This window comes from Girardinichthys multiradiatus, chromosome 7, assembly GCF_021462225.1.
Source record: "Girardinichthys multiradiatus isolate DD_20200921_A chromosome 7, DD_fGirMul_XY1, whole genome shotgun sequence".
NCBI classification, from domain to species: domain Eukaryota; kingdom Metazoa; phylum Chordata; class Actinopteri; order Cyprinodontiformes; family Goodeidae; genus Girardinichthys; species Girardinichthys multiradiatus.
The window spans coordinates 19,547,762-19,567,253 of NC_061800.1; the positions used below are offsets into that span (position 1 = coordinate 19,547,762).

A 19,492-nucleotide genomic window follows, 5' to 3' on the forward strand; every position below is an offset into this window, starting at 1 on the left:
TAAAACATCTATCAATAAACATATAGCTTTCCACTAATCCCAGAAATGAACATATCCTAGTGGTTTTCAGACCTGCAACTGGAAAATTCTTAAATGTTGTTTACTGTAATTCTTTGCAGACCCATATAGGGACTTTAAAGGTAAATAAGTAGACACCTACATTTGTTTATACCTCAGTGTAGTTCATTTCAGCCTACATAGGGACTTTTAATATATTACTATGTGGGTCTTTTGTGTAGCTTCTGCTTGTAGCAAAGCTCAATATGTTTGAACTACTTATCCTCTTTATTCCTGCTTATTAGCTCTACATCGCAGTTATGTCGTTGACACCAAACTTTCTTCTAAGTACCACTAAAGGCAACCCAAGTACCATTAGTGGTACTTGTACCACAGTTTGAGAACTTTGTATGTAAGACGTTTGGCATTAAGAGTAATGTTAATTGGAGTGTCTAACGACTCGTAGCCTACATAGCTTTTGTGTGCAGTGATTCAAGACTTTCAAGACACTGAATTTTGTGTTCTCATTAGCTGTTAGCCATATTGATGGAAATCAAGAGAAGTATGTGTAATAAATTTGTTTAAAACATGAGTTTCAATTTATAATAAAAATACTGAAAAAATACTGAAATAAGTCAGGTCTTTTACTCATCTAAAACTGCTACTTCACCTTCATACCACTTATTAGACTGGATTGTTATCATGATCTCCTTACTTTATTCTGTGTTCTGGTACATTGTTAGCATTTATTATTTACAAATGGAACAATAGTCAATTGTTTATAACAAACGTTTCAATATTATTCTAATTTATTGAGATGCATTTCTATATATAAACACATAAAAACTGAAATTTGGGGCTGTGTCTTATATATAAGATCTTGCTTTATATTCAGCTCCGCCCCTGTTTTAAACCCCTTCTCTTTCTCTCTTTCTCCTTTTCCGTTTGCTCTCACCCCCTTTCTACCTCTCCCTTCTCTTGCTTTTCAATCTTCTCCCTCCTACCAACAAGTGAGGACCTTCTCTGCACAACCACCCATTCTCTGTTCGGCGTCGGGGCTTTGAGTTGAGTTATAGATGTCTGCTGGAATTTCTTTTCCCCTCATCCATTTCACTGTTTAATCGATGGGGATGACAGACTGCAGGTGCAGCGTCGGTGTGCGTTAGAACCAGCAGCGACGGTGTGTGGTGCACTAGGACCGGGGAGAGACTACTCTCATCGTGAACACTGGAGCTGTAGAGGGAACCCCCCCACACACATTGGATCTGGCGGTTATATCCATACATTTCTTTTTCCCTCTCATCTCCACAGGGATCGCACCAACGAGTGTGTTTGGAAAGAATACAGGAGTGGATTTGTAATTTGGCAAGATTTGCGTAAAAGTCAGCTCTTAGATATTTTTTGTTGTTTGAAGGAGGGGGAGAGATTGTCATTTTGCTATATCATGTTTCCTAGGCTGTAGAAAAAAAAAATCTCCCGTTTTACGTTATATTTCCATAAGCGCAAAGTCACCTGAAAAGGACAGAAGCATATAAATATCCTCATTCTTGTATTTGAATTTCGGTCGGACGATTGGCTGAATGGGTGACCTCGCTGAAACACAGATCACCCCCAGCTTGCAGCCACTGTACGCACACTGTTTTTTCTCTGCTGACTGGGAGTTGTGATGTCCAGAGCCTTCCACGCTGACTGACACTCGGCGTTGTACCATTTTGGAATCGAATTGAAGGTAGGCCAGCTTTGCTTCATCTTCTGGACTTGCTTATGTATTGTGGTGCAATTTGGCAAAGTTTTCACACGTCATTTAAACTGGTTCTTTGATTATTCCAGCGACGCATTATCCAATCTGACTCTGGGCTTTTCGTGGACAACTGAAGTTAGTTAGAAAAAAACAAAAAAACAGTGATGAGGTGCAGGGAATTGAATCAGTCCGACGATTGAAGGAGAACTTCAGCATCTGTCAGATGAGATCAGTTCCAATGTATGTACATTATTATAATTGTCCCAAGAACTGAGTGATTATCGAAGCAAATCTCAGCGACTGTTTTTCTTCATGAGCTCAATCATGAAGATTCTGGAGGAGCCCTCTGCAGTGCAGTGTCTCGTACATGCACCGAGTCGCCGGGCTCATTGATGCTCACTCAGAAGAGGATTTGGATAAAGGTGTAAGCGAAACGGAAGCCCTTCCCGAAGCCAAGCCTTATTATACGCACAATCCCTTCTTTTTACGAGTTGCTGGTTCATCAACAAAGCAGACACTAAAATCACACAAATGAAACTTATGTGGTGTGTGTGTGTGTGTGTTTTGCAGTTTGAAAGGTCTGGATGAGGGTTTGCGTCACTGTAGTTACAAATAACAAATAAAAAAGTCGCGCACATGTTAGGTATTCTGTCCTGTAAGGTATGGATGAGACGACATATATTTAACCATGCTGGAGTAACCGATCCAGCTTATTCCGATCTACTGTACCAGTCCCCCGTGGATGTAAGCAAGCCGGTCCGTTGGGTGGAACCGTAGGAATACCGACGCATGACGCAGGAATCTGAGCGATGAACAAGGATTCTGTATTTTCTGCTGGTGCTCCGCTTTTATCGTCATTTCTAAGGCTGTTTGTTCATCCCTAGTACAGAAAAATCGCGGGTGGTCTGTCAGTCACTGAGCATGTGCTTTAAATGAACCAAGCATGAGTAAAGTCTCTCTCTCCCTTCCTCTTATACTGGTTTGCCAAGGCCGTTCACATTGTTTAAAAGTCAAACTCAACCAAAGCTCGGACATAAACCCGGTTAATCATAGCTGACAGACCCCCCCCCTGCATTTCTTATGAGCTTGTCATATGGCCTACATCTAATTGCGCTTGCAGGGGCCACTTGGAGATGAACCACATCTTCAGCTTACATTGTTAACAGCTAAAATAAAATGTCTTCTCTCTATAAAAGAATATCAGTGCATTTTTTTTTATTTTCTTGGAGCACAGACCCGTCGTTAATGCATTCGTAAAGTCGCTTGCGTCTGATGTTGCAAAGTGCGGCAGATAACTGGCAGCTCGTCGCTCCCGCCGGCTTCGCCTAGTCAGAGGGAAGATAACAGGAACTGTCCGTGGTGCTCAAACAGACAGCTTCTTTGTTCGAGTCTGGCCTCATTTTGTGAAGTTGGTGTTGCGGTACCTCTGCCATGAATTCGTCTTTTAAAAGCTTGAGCTTCTACACTGAAACTCGCAGATGTGTGCCGTTCTCACCAATCTAAGCATCTCATGCTAATTGTAGAGAAACAAATGTTCATTTTTGATAATCAGGCATAACATTATGACCTCCTGTCTAGTAGTGTGTTTGTCACACTTTGGCTGCCAAAAGCCCTGACCTGTGGAGGCATGGACTCCACCAGATGGGCTGGGGTATTTGGCAGCATGATGTTAGCAGCATGTTGGGTCTTTTTAGTCCTGGAAGATATGAGGTTGGGCCTCTAGTGAGTTTCTTTCTTTGTGGCAGGCATTATTCTGCTTAAACCAGTTTCCACCCTTTGTAAACCTCTGTTTGGACACAGGTCCTGCTGTTGCATCCAACAGAGTTCACAAAACAATGTGCGACTCTCCAGGAAGGTCTGGAAAATAAAATGATGGGGGGAAAAATCACATGACCTTTATTAAGGCAATAAATGCATTTTTTTTTCTGCTTGCTCCTAAATTGTGTGTCTTTGAAACTAAATCTAATGGGAAAGAGTCTTTGTTATTGGACTTATACCGAACACTGCAGACTGGAATTGTCCCACAACAGTTGCAGTCTTGGAGATGCTCTGACCTTGTCAACTAGCCATCACAATTTTGGCTACTCAAATCCTTATGAATTCCTGTTTGTCTTGCTTCTGATATCAACTTTGAGCACAAAATGTTCTCTTGCTGCAAAATATATCCCACCCACTAACATGGACTGTGATGGAACGATTATCTGTGTTTACTTTGCATGTCAGAGGTCTTAATGTTATGCTTGACTGGAATATATCATACTTATGACCCTTTATTCATTGCATTTGGCACATCAAACCCTACTTGTGTAATTCTTATGATGCAATGACACATTCTGCTATATGTCATTTGCCTATTATTCTTTTTGGTTTTGTGCAGGATGACAGTGTTACCATCATGTGCTCTGAATTCATTAAAAGGTCATCTGTGAAAAGAGGCTTTGTGGGAGAAACAATATTGATGCCCCTAAAAAGTAGCCAAAAAATTAAAACATAAGATTCCTATCTCTCCAAGATCAAGCCAAGAGCCAAATTGTGACGGCTAGGTTGACTGGGTTAGAGCATTTCGAAAACTGCAGCTCTTTTGGGATGTTCCTAGCCTCCAGTGGTCAGTATATGTCAAAATTGGTCCAAGGAAGAAACAGGGGTGAACTGACAACAGGGTTATGGGTTAGTGATACACATGGGGAGTAAAGGCTGGCCCATGTGGTGGAGTCTAACAAAGGAAATACTGCAGCTCAATGCTGATTCTGAGAGAAAGAAGTCAAAATTTACTGTAAATTGAAGTTTGTTGTGTGTTTGGCTACATAGCCAGAGACCAGTCTGGTTGGAAATGGTTTCCCTGGTGGCTGTGGCATCATTCAGCAGAATATTGCAATAAGGTCTACTAGCTGCAGACTTTCCGCAACAATTTTATGGCCCCATACTCCAAAATCCCTTTCATATGTGACATAATCTTTGGTTGGCTCATACACAAAGAAAAAACATTTTCAAGTTATGTTCCCTTTCAGGATTAATGATAGGATATTAAGATATGTATAATTTCATGCCGTATCAGTAAAGCTTGGATTTAAGGTTAGGGCTAGGTGTCAAGGTTAGACTTAAGTTTAGATATTAAAGCATGAGGCAAAATAGTTTCTAAACTGGAGAGTGACTGAGCGTGGAGGGGCCTGAGAACATCAGGTCCTTACGGTAAGGTCTACAGTCGGATACTTCTCAAATAACACACAATGCCACAGAGCATAGAAAGGTTCAGTAATGGTTTTAAGATGCACAACAAGTCCGAACTACCTAGATTCAACTGAATCAAGTCTCTGTGGGATGTGCTGTACAGACAAGTCCGAATCATGGAGGCCCCAACCCACAACATACAAGACGGAAAGCGTCTGCTGCTCCGATCTTGGTGCCAGATACCAAAGCACATGTTCAGGACTTTAGTGGAGCCCATGTCTCAATGGGTTAGAGCTGCTTTGGCAAGAAAAGAGGATGGACATTCTGCTAGACAGCACAATAAGCATAGCATAATATGTAACTGCTGCATATTAAATAGATGACACATCATTACATCAATAAAGGGCATTTTAGCAGCATATCTAGACCTGAATGCCTGTCTCTTGCATCTCACAACTTTCTTTAATTAAAAGTATTTCATTTTTGTGCTTCAGTGTGGATTCCACAGGGTTAAAGAAATGATATCTGATAGTGTGTGCAGACTGCACACCATGTCTGCTATAAACACAGCTGGGGAACTGATACACCGCCCAAGAGGAAATCAAATTAACTCTGGGGGAGCTGTGACAGCTTCTGTGAACCCAATAATTGACTTCAATGCTTTTCTGTGATTACTGTTGCACAATATCTATGAATGTGCATGATCCTGGCTGTATATCAAAATGTCTTTAACTGGTTACCATGCCGGAGCAAACAAAGGGTAACTAGGGACTCTGGATGCTAAGTGGAGCCATTGTTGTTGGTCATCTTGTTTCATGGAATAGGTGGCAGAGTTGCCCTGTTCTAGTCTTACCCCGGTGATGGACAACGTGTGTTTCCCCCTTCTAACATTGATTCAATTAGGCCACCCTGCAGACCCACTGCTTTCCCAAGGAGGGAAAAGCAATCCTGCAGCGAGGTTTATCAATAAGCGAGTGGTTGGAGTGTAAGTGCTGGTATTCCCCGTGGGCAAACAGTCGGTGATGAGGAAAGAACTCACTCAGGGAGAGTCCCTGATCACATGGCAGATTGGGAGGCCTCGGTGCTAACGTCTGTCGGTCCCTGCCGCAGGGAAAGAGAGTGGTGGAGCCACACAGAGTTGACCCAGAACCACCCGCTGGTCCAACTTCAGGTCAGCCTTCATACAGAAACTGGATCTGTGTAGCTGTGCTTTTTGTATTTTATCAATAGTTTTTTTGTTTATATATCGCCATTTCATGCTTTTCATGTATTTGGTCAGTTTACTGGAACTGTGATCAGGTGGCAACAGATTAAGAGCCAAAACATCTTGCAAGCCTAGGTTAATTTTTTTTTTGATGGCTTTGTTTTGAAGGCTGGTTGCTTTGATGAGGACCCCTTTGAGGCCACTGGCAGCTGAGCTCCCACTGTGGCAGATTGATATTTGTAATTTAAGAGAAGCTGTCACACAGCATCCTCCAGATGGAGAGAGCCATAGAGGCATGCTGTCGATTAAATATGGTTTGTTTAGAAATAATCATTGTGACGCGGGAGTCGGGGAGCTATTTCAGGCAAATTGGCTCCAAGTTTAAAAATCTTCAATTACACACTAACACAATTGAGCATGCTTTAATAACACATGGGTGTGGAGTGCTGAGTGACTTGGAAGGAAGTCCCTAAGAGCAAAATAGCAGAACAGAGAGAGCAGGTCAGTGATTTGTGGCTCTGCTGCAGAAGAGGTTATGGCATAGGTTGGGAGGAAATTCATTAATAGCCACTAGCATGCACATGCACATGCACGCACACAAACACATGCATATGAAGCTGATTTGTGTCTTTTCATCTCCCTTGTCACATTGATTGAGATCAAGACAAGAATAAACAGCAAACAAAAAGCACTGCTTAATTAACTACAGTTAAGTACAATAAAACATGCACTGTAACTTCCTGTTCCCAAATTAGGATGTTGGTATTCAGCTGCTGGTTTGAAGACCATCAAGTTTAAACTCCGTCCAGAGTTGTAAAATTACAGTTGTAATAATACCTTTTTATATCAAGACATGTTTAAAATGTCTCAGATCTTCTTGTTATGGGAATTTTAAAATTTTGTTACTCAAGATATTTCTTCAGTTCCTTGAGGTGCAACCTCAATAATTCAGGTATATTGAGGTCTGAGCTGGTTTTATGAGCTTGTACACGTTATATTTCTTGTTTTTTCAGACCCTAAAATACTTTAGTACATGGAGGGGTCGGTGGTTAACTAAATACAAAAATCCCAGGTCCTCTGGTTGCAAAACAGTTGCAATGGGGTACTTGTAATGATAAATTGTTTGACTTTCACCTACATGAAACATGAATGGCCAAACTTAACTAGGAAAAGCCATATATTTGATAAGTTTATCATAACATTATCCCATTATCAGGCAGCATCACTGGGCAACATATACAGAAACTGGTTTCAAAGGATAATTTTTTTAACAAATGCCTTTGAGAAACGTTTTATTTCTATATTTATAATTAACAGATTGTACATTGTTTTGTTCATGTTAGCCACCTATAACCTGTCATATTGAGTAAAGTACAAAATGAGTTTACAGTTGGACTTCAAGATGTGTGCTGATAACTTTAAAGGGCTATTACACAATATTCAAGTTTACATTTTAAATACTAAAATTAGTGCAGTTTTTAAATTTATGTATTAAAGAAAGTTCATCAGGGCAGAAATTATATTTGCATTCAGAACTGAATGGAATCCCTGGAAAACTGAGCTGGGTCTGTTGCCTCAGTCAGATTGCTTCAGCGCTCCATGAGTCACACAGTATATCCAGCTGGACAGGTAGTTTCATTTGTAGACAAGAAGATTGCTCTTGGCAACCTTTTCAAACAAGCCATACTTACTATTTGAACTAATGTGAACTTTAAAATTCAATATGTTACTTCGGCACATGTTTCATTTATATTCAAATGTCAACATTTGAAGTACTTAACATTGCACGGTCCTGCATCTATTTAGGAATACAAGAACAAAGTATGAATCTTTGGTTACTTTTTTATTTTTTTTTTATTTTAGGTACAGGTAATGAAACATCATATTCATTTTTAAGCTAGTTCTATCCAAAGCAATTTACAAGTTAGCAAAATAATTAGTGGGGATATTTACAAAACTCAGCTGTCACCTTTAAGTCAGTGAAAGACCATGCAGACTAGGATAAGAGGAGGATGGAAAAATATGCAGATGCAACAGGGCTGCTGGAAATTAAGCTCCATCTGCAGGGTTGGGTTGATGTTAGACACACATATTTAGGATGAGTACTTTACTCTGATAACCACTAATTTGTTCTGTTTATTTAAAAAATCAGACAAACAATTGATTACCTTTGGCAAAGTTTGAACATAAAAAATATTAGGGGTATTTCTTTGGACGAGTTCATACTTCATTTAGGCATTGTTAAGACCAAGAAATCTATTAGGACTTACGTTGGATTTAGCATCTAAAAACTGATTAAACTAAACTATTGCTGTATTAAGGAGAATATAAAAGCAGAAATCTAGGATGCTATATGCCTATTAAATTGTCCGGACTACATTGGTGACTGCATTATGCCATTTGAGGAAATAACTAAATAGAAAGAAGCAGCATTGAATCCAGAATGCTGCATCTATAAATAACTCTTATACTCCTAACTGTTGCATATCTGCCTTGTGTTTCAACAAAGTAGGAAAATCTGCTGATTTTTGGTAAATAATGTTCTTCCAATGCTTCTGACTCTGCAGATTATGCCAGGAGGTCACATATGTTTTGGACATGTCCAGAACTTCTGTTGGATGAACTCTGAGAAGCTATTTTTATATCGCACATATGTTTCACTGCTGCATAATTTAAACAGGTGCGAGAAGTACAGGTGCAACACTGATACTTACTAATTATACTAATGATACTCTTTCTGTGCTGAAGATTTATTCACTTCAACTGGCTCCAGCTGATGGCCTCCCTTCCTACTTTCTGATTAATTCAGTCAATAATTATTTGACCTCTTCAGGGCACGTATAGAGCACTTCTTGTCACAATACAAACACTAGAAAATAAGCACACATATACTTGAAATACACCACAGGGCTTGATGTTACAAAATAATGCGTTTAATTTCCCCACATTTAAACCCATTTAATGTGTTTTATTGTTATGCCGATGTACGTGGAAAGATAGGAAGCAGTGTGAAAGCATGTTAAGAATATTTACAAATAGGCAACAAATAAAGAGAAAAGTTATTTCTTGTGAGGGATTTGCTATTAGTCTCAGGTTAATAGAACAACACATATACTCCAGCTAGGTTTACAACATTAATGCATTCTATCATATGGTATTGATCTATCTAATGTCAATACTGAACAGTGGCTTGGGTCTTGGGTTTTGTGATTATTAGTCAGCTTATATAAGTGGTTTACATTTTTAATATTACAATAAACAGCAAAAGCTTGCCAAATACCCACAACAGACAGTTAGCTGACAAAAGTAAAATAAGTCACTGCTACAATGTTTCAGAAGGGCCTTTCATCACTTTCAGTTCTGGCATTATAGCCTTTATTGTTGGGTGGAAGATGTGAGCATGTCTTTAATGAGATTGATCACAAACATTATCGCCGCACAATATAATCTGTAGCGTTTCATTACCTCACTGGAGCTCAGCATCTGCAAAATATTTCTCCCAACTCATTCTTTTACTCAGACATTTTCTCCTTTGCAAAAGAGACCCCTTTGCTTTGAAAGTTTTGTCCTAATTGTCTCAAGGCACTTTACAAAGTTAATTCAATCGGACCACACATATTTCAATTCAAGTACATACATTCCAATTGATCCTAACTATCAAACAGTGCAGTCTAATTCAGTTTATTATTGAAATTATTTAAAAGGTTTTCTTAGGAAGCACTCGATCATCAGTCTAAGGTGGCCAGATACCACGTACACTTGTGAACCACCTTGAGATTGATCATGGCTGTCATATTGGTTTTGTTTACAACTCCGTTGGAAGCAACAAGTACAGTACAGACAAGCTGGATAGTGTAATTAGGTTTATTAAAACAGGCAAACAAGCAGCATTTCAAGATGAGTCCCATAAGGGCCTCGGGGGGGGGGGGGGGGGGGGGGGGGGGGGGAGAGAATGGGACTGGCGGCCAGCTGGAGTAGGTGATGCGATCATCTGAGGAGATGTGTGTCGCTGTAGGAGGGTGACGGTTCGAGGTTTGGTGCTGGCTGGTGTCTTGTGTCAGGTGGAGAGTGTGGGAGAGATAAATCCGAGAGAGGTCCAACAGCAGGCAACTAGGGAAGCAGCAAGCCGGTACATATCCCAGGCATATCCCAGGAAGTCACTTCTGGAGTCCAGAGGAGGAAGTGCGAGGAGAGCAGTGTTGGCACTTGAGTCAGTACGAGAGTCAATGTCTACAAAAGAGAAAACTATTTAAAAATATTCTTGAGGCAATGTGCTACAGAAGGTAGGGCGGATTACCAAACTGGTGAGCAAAAACAATCTGACTACAGCCTCGAGGACGCTGCAACTCTTTATGCTCCTCCTGATTAGAGCTTGATGCCCTGCAGCTGTGGAGCAGCACCTACCAGTCAAGCCCTGAAGGAGTGAGGAGAGAGAGACACCAACACACACCAACAGCTCCCAGCTCAGAGGATATGACAATGGTTCTATGGATATCCCACAACAACCAACGACATCAGGCAACAAAGCACCCCTCATCCAATCACACCCCTCCAGGTGACTCCATTATCACCCACATGGGCTTTGAAGTCTTCCAGTGTCACTTCAGAATCCCCTGATGGTACCACTTCTAGCAGGCCATCCAAGGACCTGACGTTGTTGGGGTGTATAAGACAGATAAGCACAGACAATTTGATAAAGCACAATACTTTTCCATCTTGCAACTCAAAGACACAAAGAGAACACCCTCTCCTTTACCAGGGTGGACTTATCAACTGAGGTGCTCAATTGGTCTCTAATGGGTATCCACACATTTATTCAATGCCTCTCATCCTGGGCAACTCCAAAGAGAGTCAGGCCCCATTGTATGAGATGGGTTCCACAGCCCAAACTGAGGTAAATCCAACTACATCTAGTTGATATCCATGTAACTCACACACCAACTCTGTTTCCTTTCCCACCAATGAGGTGACATCAATGTCTCTCGACCCAGATTATGACATTGGCAATCAGCATGCTCACGCCCCTGGCTATTGTTGCCCCTCGTTCATGTTGAATCTGACCTAGACTCACCTCCTCGCAGATGATGGACCTATGGTATGTGGGCTGCCAAGTCTCAGTCAGCAGACACTCATTGGCGAGTTTACCTACCCAGCCTGGTTTCAGGGTGGTAAGCCAGGCTCCTTAATCTGGGCAAGGTTAGCCATTTTTGTGGTCATATAAGTTGTTAAATAAAATGTTTCTTTGAGTGACTTGGGGCACTGAAGTTTGCCAAGAGGGATTTTCTGAAGCTTAAAGTGGTAACAGATTCAGGTTTCATCACTGGGCAAGTAAACACACTGTAAGTATCTTTTATGCAAACAGAAATCTTGCGATGTGTTGCAGTCAGGACAAAGACAAATTGTCAGATAAAATGATGGTCATAAGGGCCCTCTTTGCAGATTTCCAAGTTTACAGCTAGTAGTGTCATTTAGTTTGGAAGACACTTTGCCCTTTTAGCTACATAGTGCATATGGCCGTAGCTTCCAGTCCCATCAAGGATAGTGCTTTTTTCTCACGTGCTTGTGTCAGACATTGATTCCAAGCTTCAATAGGTCTTATTTTTGACCCTGCTGTTATTAATCTACCCATCCTCGATAACATGCTTGCTTTAAAACATGGAGGCTGGACCACACCAATTCTAATGGAATCATTCTCTCAGCTGTCACTTTGCATCGGTTCTGGGCAAATCTCAGCAACGTCCCATGGGATGAGAGATGAAATATGAACTGTCTCAATTTGTGCACACTCTCAACACACACAAATGAAAAAAGCACAGGAATGTAGAACAGAGGAACACTCTTCTGTCTTCCTCCCTGACACATAACACGTTTTGCACACAAGACTAGCTCTGGAAAATTGCCTTGTCATACAAGATGAGATTGTATTTAAAGGTGTAATTTAATCATCTCTTTTTTGTAGAATTGGTGCAGAAAGTGAATCACAGTGAAAGGATTCCTTGGAGACATTGAATGTCGAGAATCTCGAGCTGGCAGTTGAATGCCAGAAAATTGTTACAGTTTTAGGTATCTGATTAGGTCACAGCAATGAAGCTGTGAGCTGTGATCCCTTTAAAGAGCCGACTCGTAAAAGAAACAGACAGGACACAGAAAATGATCTCAGGTCTTTTAATGCTAATTTGTCTACATTGTGCTGAAATCCACTCAGACGGCTCAGAGATTTAAAAGAAGGAAAAACTAAATCATTGACAAGGTCATGGAAGAATTGGTAACAGGAAGACAGAACAAAAAGCTGCAGTGAGAGAAAAGGAGAGCAAGAAGCATTTCTTCAATTCCTTAAGCTCAAACACTCCACCCTCTTATGTTGTCAGCTACAGTGGTCTGTGTTATGGAGCAGCAAGTCTCTGGGGAGTGTGGACTGCCATAAATATTGCACTGTTTTGAACAGAGTCCCAGCCAACTGTTAAAGGTCTTTAAACACTCTTCCAATCGAGCTCACACAGACCGAGACACATGGCAACAATGGCAACAACAGAAAGCCTCCATGTTGGAGGAGATGTTGGAGTTGAAACTCTCAGAATGGCAGATCTTTTAAAGGATGAAAACAAATTGTATTGAAAGAAGGTTTAATGATGTATGGCTGCTGATGTCTCAGTTTGGTGAGGCTGTGACATTGATGCATGTTTGCCGAAGGTCAGTGACATCAATGTTTCTGTTTATCTTGCATATGCTTGCGTGCGTGTGTCTGTGCTCACTGATTTGACACACAAGCCCAGTCAGTCCTGTTCTTGGCTCCGGCAATGATCTGGCACTTCTCCTAGTCCTGCAGCTCCTGCGATGCATCGCTCCCTCCCTCTCCTGCTGCCTCGTCTCCTTCTCTTCCTTCACTTCCTGTTATCCTGTTTTCTTTCCCCTTCATCCTCACACTTGTGTAAATTTTTTCTATGTTTTCAAGTAACAAAAATGACATGACTTGAGTTTAAGCCAGGCTATGCTCTCATTGTATGAGTGACTTCGGAACTATGATGGTAAAATGGAAAAAAATATGCAGCTGAATATAATGCACTACACAGAAGATGATGAACATGGTGAAATAAGTTGCCGCCATTTACATGGCACAGCAGCAATCGAATCTTGAACACCTTGAGTAACCTCGCAGCAGGGATACACACATTCAGCATGCGTACACAACACTGCACTGTCTGTTTGTTCACAAAAATCCCGTAATAAGATCCCATCTGAGATAACTGGACAGCTCCCTGCAGGGCCTTTAGGCTTCTCTGAGGCCCTCAGCAGCTGAATTATGGTTGGAGAACAATCAATGATACTGACTGTGTGTTAGTGTATGTGTGTGTCTATATCCAGCCTTTTAGATATTACTTCTGAAACAACTAGATGAAGTGGATACTTTATATTAAACCCCAACAGCCCCTCTGAGGTTTGAATTGGCCAAACATTTTGTTTCTTTGATTGTTTAGGAAAAGTAGATTTTCACCAGCTTCATGCAATGTATATTGCAATTATGAATTAATTAACAGTACTAGTAAGTAAGTAGTTGTTTATATTTGCCTGGGAAAAAGTCCTATACAAATAAATAAAAAAATTTAACAATTGAAAAGACAAAGATAAGTAAGTGTAAGATGTAAAAAAAACTGTAAATAAACTATCAAGGTTTTTGATCACTGTCAATGTACAGTGTTTTGCAAAAGTAGTCTCACCACTTGAACCTTTCCTATTAAAACTCAAACTTCAGTTTGAGTTTTAATAGGATTTTAAGTGACAGTTCAACATAACATAGTACATAATTGTGAAGTGGAAAGAAAATGGTACATCAAAATTTTTACAATTAAAAATTTCCAGTGCACACACATGCCCTTAAAAGTCGTGTAATTACAAAATACAGTTTGCTTTTGTGTAAGACAAGACAGGTCAATGATAAAGTTGTAGAAACATTTAAAGCAGGGTAAAGTTATAATACTATATTGCAGGTTTTGAAAATCTCATAGAACACTGTTCAAACCATCACCCAAAAATGGAAAAAGAATAAGAGAAACAGCCAAGAGGCCCATGGCAAGTCTGGAGGACCTGCAGTAACCCACAGCTCATCTAGAACAATCAGCTGACCAGACAAGCTTTGGTCACTCCACAAATATGGCTTTTATAAGACTATGGCAGAAATAAATTCATAAGAAGTCCAATTTACTATTTGCTATAAGCTATATTGGGGACATGACAAACAACAATGAAGATGCTTTGATCAGATGACACCAAAGTTGAACATTTTAAGCTAAACGCATCGCACCATGAGTGGCGGAAACTACACATAATCCAGAACAGTTAATCCCCACAGTGAAACATGGCGGTGACATCATGCTGGAGGCGTTTCTTCAGTATAGACATGGAAGCTGGTGAGAATTTAATTGAAGATGGAAGGAGCTAAACACAGGACAATCTGGGAAGAAAACCTGTTAGAGGCTGTAAAAGACTTATCTGTAACCTGTAATTACAGCATCAGGGTGGTTTTTCAAAGTACTGATTCCAGAGGACATACAGTCATATTCAATAAATTGTATAAATCCGATGACGCTCGTTTGTCAGATTAAAATTATCTTTTAAATACAACAACTTTTAAGCAGGTATTAAACATTTCTGTATTGAAAATATTCTAATATTCTAATCTTAAATGTTATGTTTTTTATTAGCTGTAAGCGTAATATCATACTTATCAGAAGGAAAGGCTTGAAAACATCAGTCTTTGTGTAATTAATCTATACAGTGTGTTTCACTTAATGGATTGACTAACTGAAATAAATTAACTTTCAATAATATTCTAATTTGCTGAATGGTTCTGTATATAGATTCATGACACACTTTTAAGATATTTGTAAAAAGATCTTATAAACCATGTTTACTTTTCCTTCCATACCAAAATAATGATATACATTGTACCGAAAACAAATATTTTTTTATGTTTGTGTAAAATAAGAAAACATCTAATGCCTGCATTTTGTGATTGAATTAGTTCTGTTGCTGAGACATTGGTTAAGGCAAAGAGGTAGGCCTGTTAAGGTGAGGGCAGAGTAGACAGGAGGGGAGGTCAATGAGATGTGCTTATGAGGTGTACTTCACACACGGGAGGGTTAGAGAATGATGGCTTGGGGTAAATAAATGCAGCGCAGGCTCAGTTAATTAAACATTCCCCACTCACCTGCTGTCCATGCACCCATCCCGAGTTTGTAAAACCGATCGCTCATACATCCATACTTTACTTTGTTTGTGTGCATCTTTAGCTCTGTTTTATGAAAGAAGATCTTTTCACCTCTTTTCAAGTCTGCAATATGCTTTCAGTAGCTATAGTTGACTTACCCACACTTTGATGAGTTTTCTACAAACTGCATTGTTGGATTCATTTTCCTCTCCCATTTGAACAAAATGCTTTGCAACGCCTAGAATGTACATCAGAGATGACATCTTGAGTTTAAATTATTTGAGTTTATTACATATTTTTTATGTTTTTCCTCCCTGATGTGCTCAGTCATAACTTTAAGTGTCTAGTGTTTTATAAAACTCTATGATTTAATATTTTCAGTTTTTTAAAGTTTTATTGCACTCAAAGATCCATTTCCAAAATTGGCACATCTCAACGTTCCTCCTGGATGATTACAAATTTATTTGCACAGAAAGTTCTTATCTCCATTTTATATAGATGCATGTGGATAAGTCCAAATGAGGAAATGAGTCAGCATACAGTGTCTGAATGGCTGTTTTAATTGTCCTAACAGGAATGTGGCCTTTAGAAGAGATATATGTATTAATCAAAACTTTATGCTGAAGTAAATAAAGAAAATAACGTTCAGAAAATTTTAATTGTGCAGCTTTTTAAAGTATGAGTTTCCCAGCCAAATTTAAAATAGCATTAAAATTAGTGGGTAATTAGGTTAACTTATGTCTAAATTCATTACTTGTCTTCAGCATGGTACAAACCTATTATGGTAGTGTAATTCACGTGGATGCTGTAAAAATGCTGGTTAACACATCTCATTAAAACTTGAAATTGTCCTTAAGATACTTTTGTAAATTATTGTTTTCAGTGTTTTACTTATTTGAGAATCAGAATAGACAGTTAAACAAACCTAAGCAACAAAGTAGTCTACTGAGCTGCACAGAAAATGTATTTTCCAGGTTACAGTGATAGTTAACATTCCTCCAAATAGGGTTTTATGGGGTGTATATCAGCAAGCACTATTTTACCTGCACAACACAAAAATCTGAATGTTTGGAGAAACTGTTTATTTCTGGTTGGTATTGTTTATAAGGTCTTTCCATGTTTTTTTATTCATTTGTCTTGATTTTCTTAGTTATTTCTATTGTTCTGCTCTCTGTGCATTTTGATTTAGTCTATTAGATTAGTTTTGGTCCTTTCCTCTTGGTTTGTATATCCTTCAGTGTCTTAGTTCAGCTCCCTCTGTATTAGTTTGTCTCCTTCCCTCAGTTTCCCTGCTCTCATTCAACCACATCTGTTTCACATTCCTTCTGATCAAGCTCTCTTGGTTACTATGTCATTTCTCCACCCTTGCCTCAGTATTTAGGCTCCTTGTGTTCCTTTGATCAGTGCTGATTCTTCCATTACGCTCTCACCGGTTCCATGTCCTGTTCTCCTTGTGCCATAACTGTAAGTCTTTATTTTTCCTGGTTAGTTCTTTTCACTTCACCTGTAAGTTTCTGGTCTGCCTGCACTTGGGCCAAACTAAGTACTAAAGTGTTGCGCTAGTTGCTTGTCAGATCAAGTCTAGTTCCAAAGTATACCTTTCTTCTTTTAATATAACTTGAAATTAATTTATTTTATAGGGGTTAATGCAAAAATGTAATTATATGCACCATATTGCCAAAAGTATTTGCTCAAGTGCCTTGACTCGCGAATGAACTTAAGTGACATCCCATTCTTAATCCATAGGGTTCAATATGATGTCAGTCTACCCTGTAAGACTAACAGACCCTATAAGATAACAACTTCAACTCTTCTGGCAAGTTTGTCCACAAGGTCTAGGAGCATGTTCATGGGAATGTTTGGCCATTATTCCAGCAGCAGGTCATAGACTGATGTTGGACGAGAAGGTCTGCCTCTCAGTTTCTCAGATTCACCCAAAGGTGTTCTTTTGGTTTGAGGGCAGTCAAGCTCATCCACACCAAACTCTCTCATCCATGTCTTTATGGACATTGCTTTCTGCACTGGGGCACAGTCATATTGGAGGAGGAAGGGGGCATCTCCAAACTGTTCCCACAAAGTTGGCAGCATGGAATTGGCACAATACAGTCAGACCATTCTCCTGCCAAATGCAGACTCTTCTATCTGTTTTCCAGATGGAGAAGCGTAATTCATCACTCCAGAGAAGGCAACTTAACTTTTCTTCCAGTGGCAGCATGCTTTACACCACTGCATCCGAGGTTTTGCATTGCACTTGGTGATGAATGGGTTGCATGGTTGGAAACCCATTCCATGAAGCTTTCTACGTGTGTTGTTCAGCTAATCTGAAGACCACATAAAGTTTAGACGTCTGTAGTAATTGACTCTACAGCACCTATGCACATCCGCTGCCCCTGCTCTGTCAGTTTACTTAGCTTTTCCAAATCTTTAGTAGGAGTAGGATTGAAATAATTAATCGGATTAATCGATTACAGAAATCAACTAATTTAGTAATAGAATAATCATTAACTGGAGTATACAGAAATAACAACCCTCTCAGAGCAGCAATAAGGCCAAAATTGTACATAAAATGCACACATTTTGCATTTAAGATAAAAAACTTTCTTTTTCAGTAAATATTCTCCATCCAGAACTCTTCAGTTGGCATAGCTTTAGCTTCACCAGCTTCAAATTCTGTAAAAAATCTCCTATTAAGTAACTTTTGCTTTCGAGGCGACAGATTAATCGATTAGCAAAAGAATCGTTAGTTGCAGCCCTACTTAGGAGTGAGAAAATTTCACGTTTGGACTTGAGGCACAGGGCATCCTATCACAGTACCAGGCTGGAATTCACTGGGCTCCTCCGACCAATTCCTTCACAAATGTCTGTAGTAACAACCTGCATACCTAGGTGCTCAATTTTATCTGACTGTGGCCATAGAAGTAATTGGTACGCCGGATTTCAATTATTTAGATGGATGAGCGAATACGTTTGGTAATATACTGTATCTAAATGACAGTATCAGTTTTGCATTATTTATGGAAATGTCTGTTTTAATTGCAGGGAACTTTTCCAGGAAGCAGGGTCGATTTCTTAGATCACATTGGCACCTGGACATCACTGACAAGCAAGTGGCTAAATTCATGCTATTTTTTGCACAATTGAACTACTCAGATATCTAAAGTTTTTCACTGGACCTTCATGGGTTTGATAAGAAGACAAGCACGAAGTGATTTCTTTCCAGGATATCAGTGTGGTTTTTGTGTGTTCCCGAGAGATACATTATCCAAATGTGGAAAACAGTAGATCTTCCCACACTTTGTTTCTTTTAAAAAAACATGACTGTTTTTCTTCTGCTTTTGATCTGGCTTGTGGTTTTCTTTAATTTCTCTCAGCGTGCAGTGTCACAAAAATCTGGAGTGCACACGAACATCAGGAGAGTCCTTGATGCCAAAATTTACCTCACATGTTTTGCAGTCGAACAAACAGTAGAGCCCGGGGTGTCTGAATTCACCTTTAAACTGAAGACAGTTTTAAACTATAACATACTAATTCCAAAGCATGTTAAGCATGTCTCGATAGCAAAGTAAAACAGCATAAAGATCAATAAAATGGTTTCAAATGAGCTGCTATAAAGTTTCTGAATTTTACTCTCCATAACTTTCACTTTGGAAGTCCATCTTTCAAAACCTTAAGACCATTGCTAAATTTTATTTAAAATACAATGCAAAAGTAAAGTGGTTAAAGGCTTAGAAAATTGTACATGGACCAATATAAAATTATTGAGATTTGACTTATTTTAAGTTGACAAAAATGACAACCATCTGCTGTAGGTAAGATAATGACTGCTGATAGCAGAACAGAACCAGATTTCAAAAAGATCAAAATAGCCCCTTTAAGATTATTCCCAGTAGGATATTAATTATACAATGACAAATTTTCTGATCAAACCAGTGCTCATTTGTTTAATTGGTTTCTTTCATATCCGTTGTTACCAATCTCAAACTATCTTCCTTCTTTCCTCACACTTTCCTCTCAATTTCTTCCACTTCTCTCTATTCCCAGGCTGTCCCTAGTCAAGCAGAGAATCGATTTTTAAACAGGCAAGGCTCTGGGGACAGAGCACAGAACCATTACTGGCCTCATTTAGGTTCCATTGCCACTGCGATGGCTTCTCAAGACAATAGGATAGTCTCTGTCA

The 19,492-nt window shown here is 39.5% G+C and overlaps 1 protein-coding gene across 2 annotated transcripts in view; it reads left to right on the forward strand.

Moving 5' to 3' along the window:
• Window positions 1-321: 321 nt before the first annotated feature.
• Window positions 322-19,492, forward strand: part of il1rapl1a (interleukin 1 receptor accessory protein-like 1a) — a 288,177-nt gene continuing 269,006 nt past the window's right edge. The window contains exon 1 of one of the 2 annotated variants that reach the window (XM_047371180.1): window positions 322-1,726. The gene's annotated coding sequence lies outside the window, so the exon portion shown is untranslated. The remainder of the gene's footprint in view (window positions 1,727-19,492) is intronic. The other variant, XM_047371181.1, reaches the window with a different exon arrangement.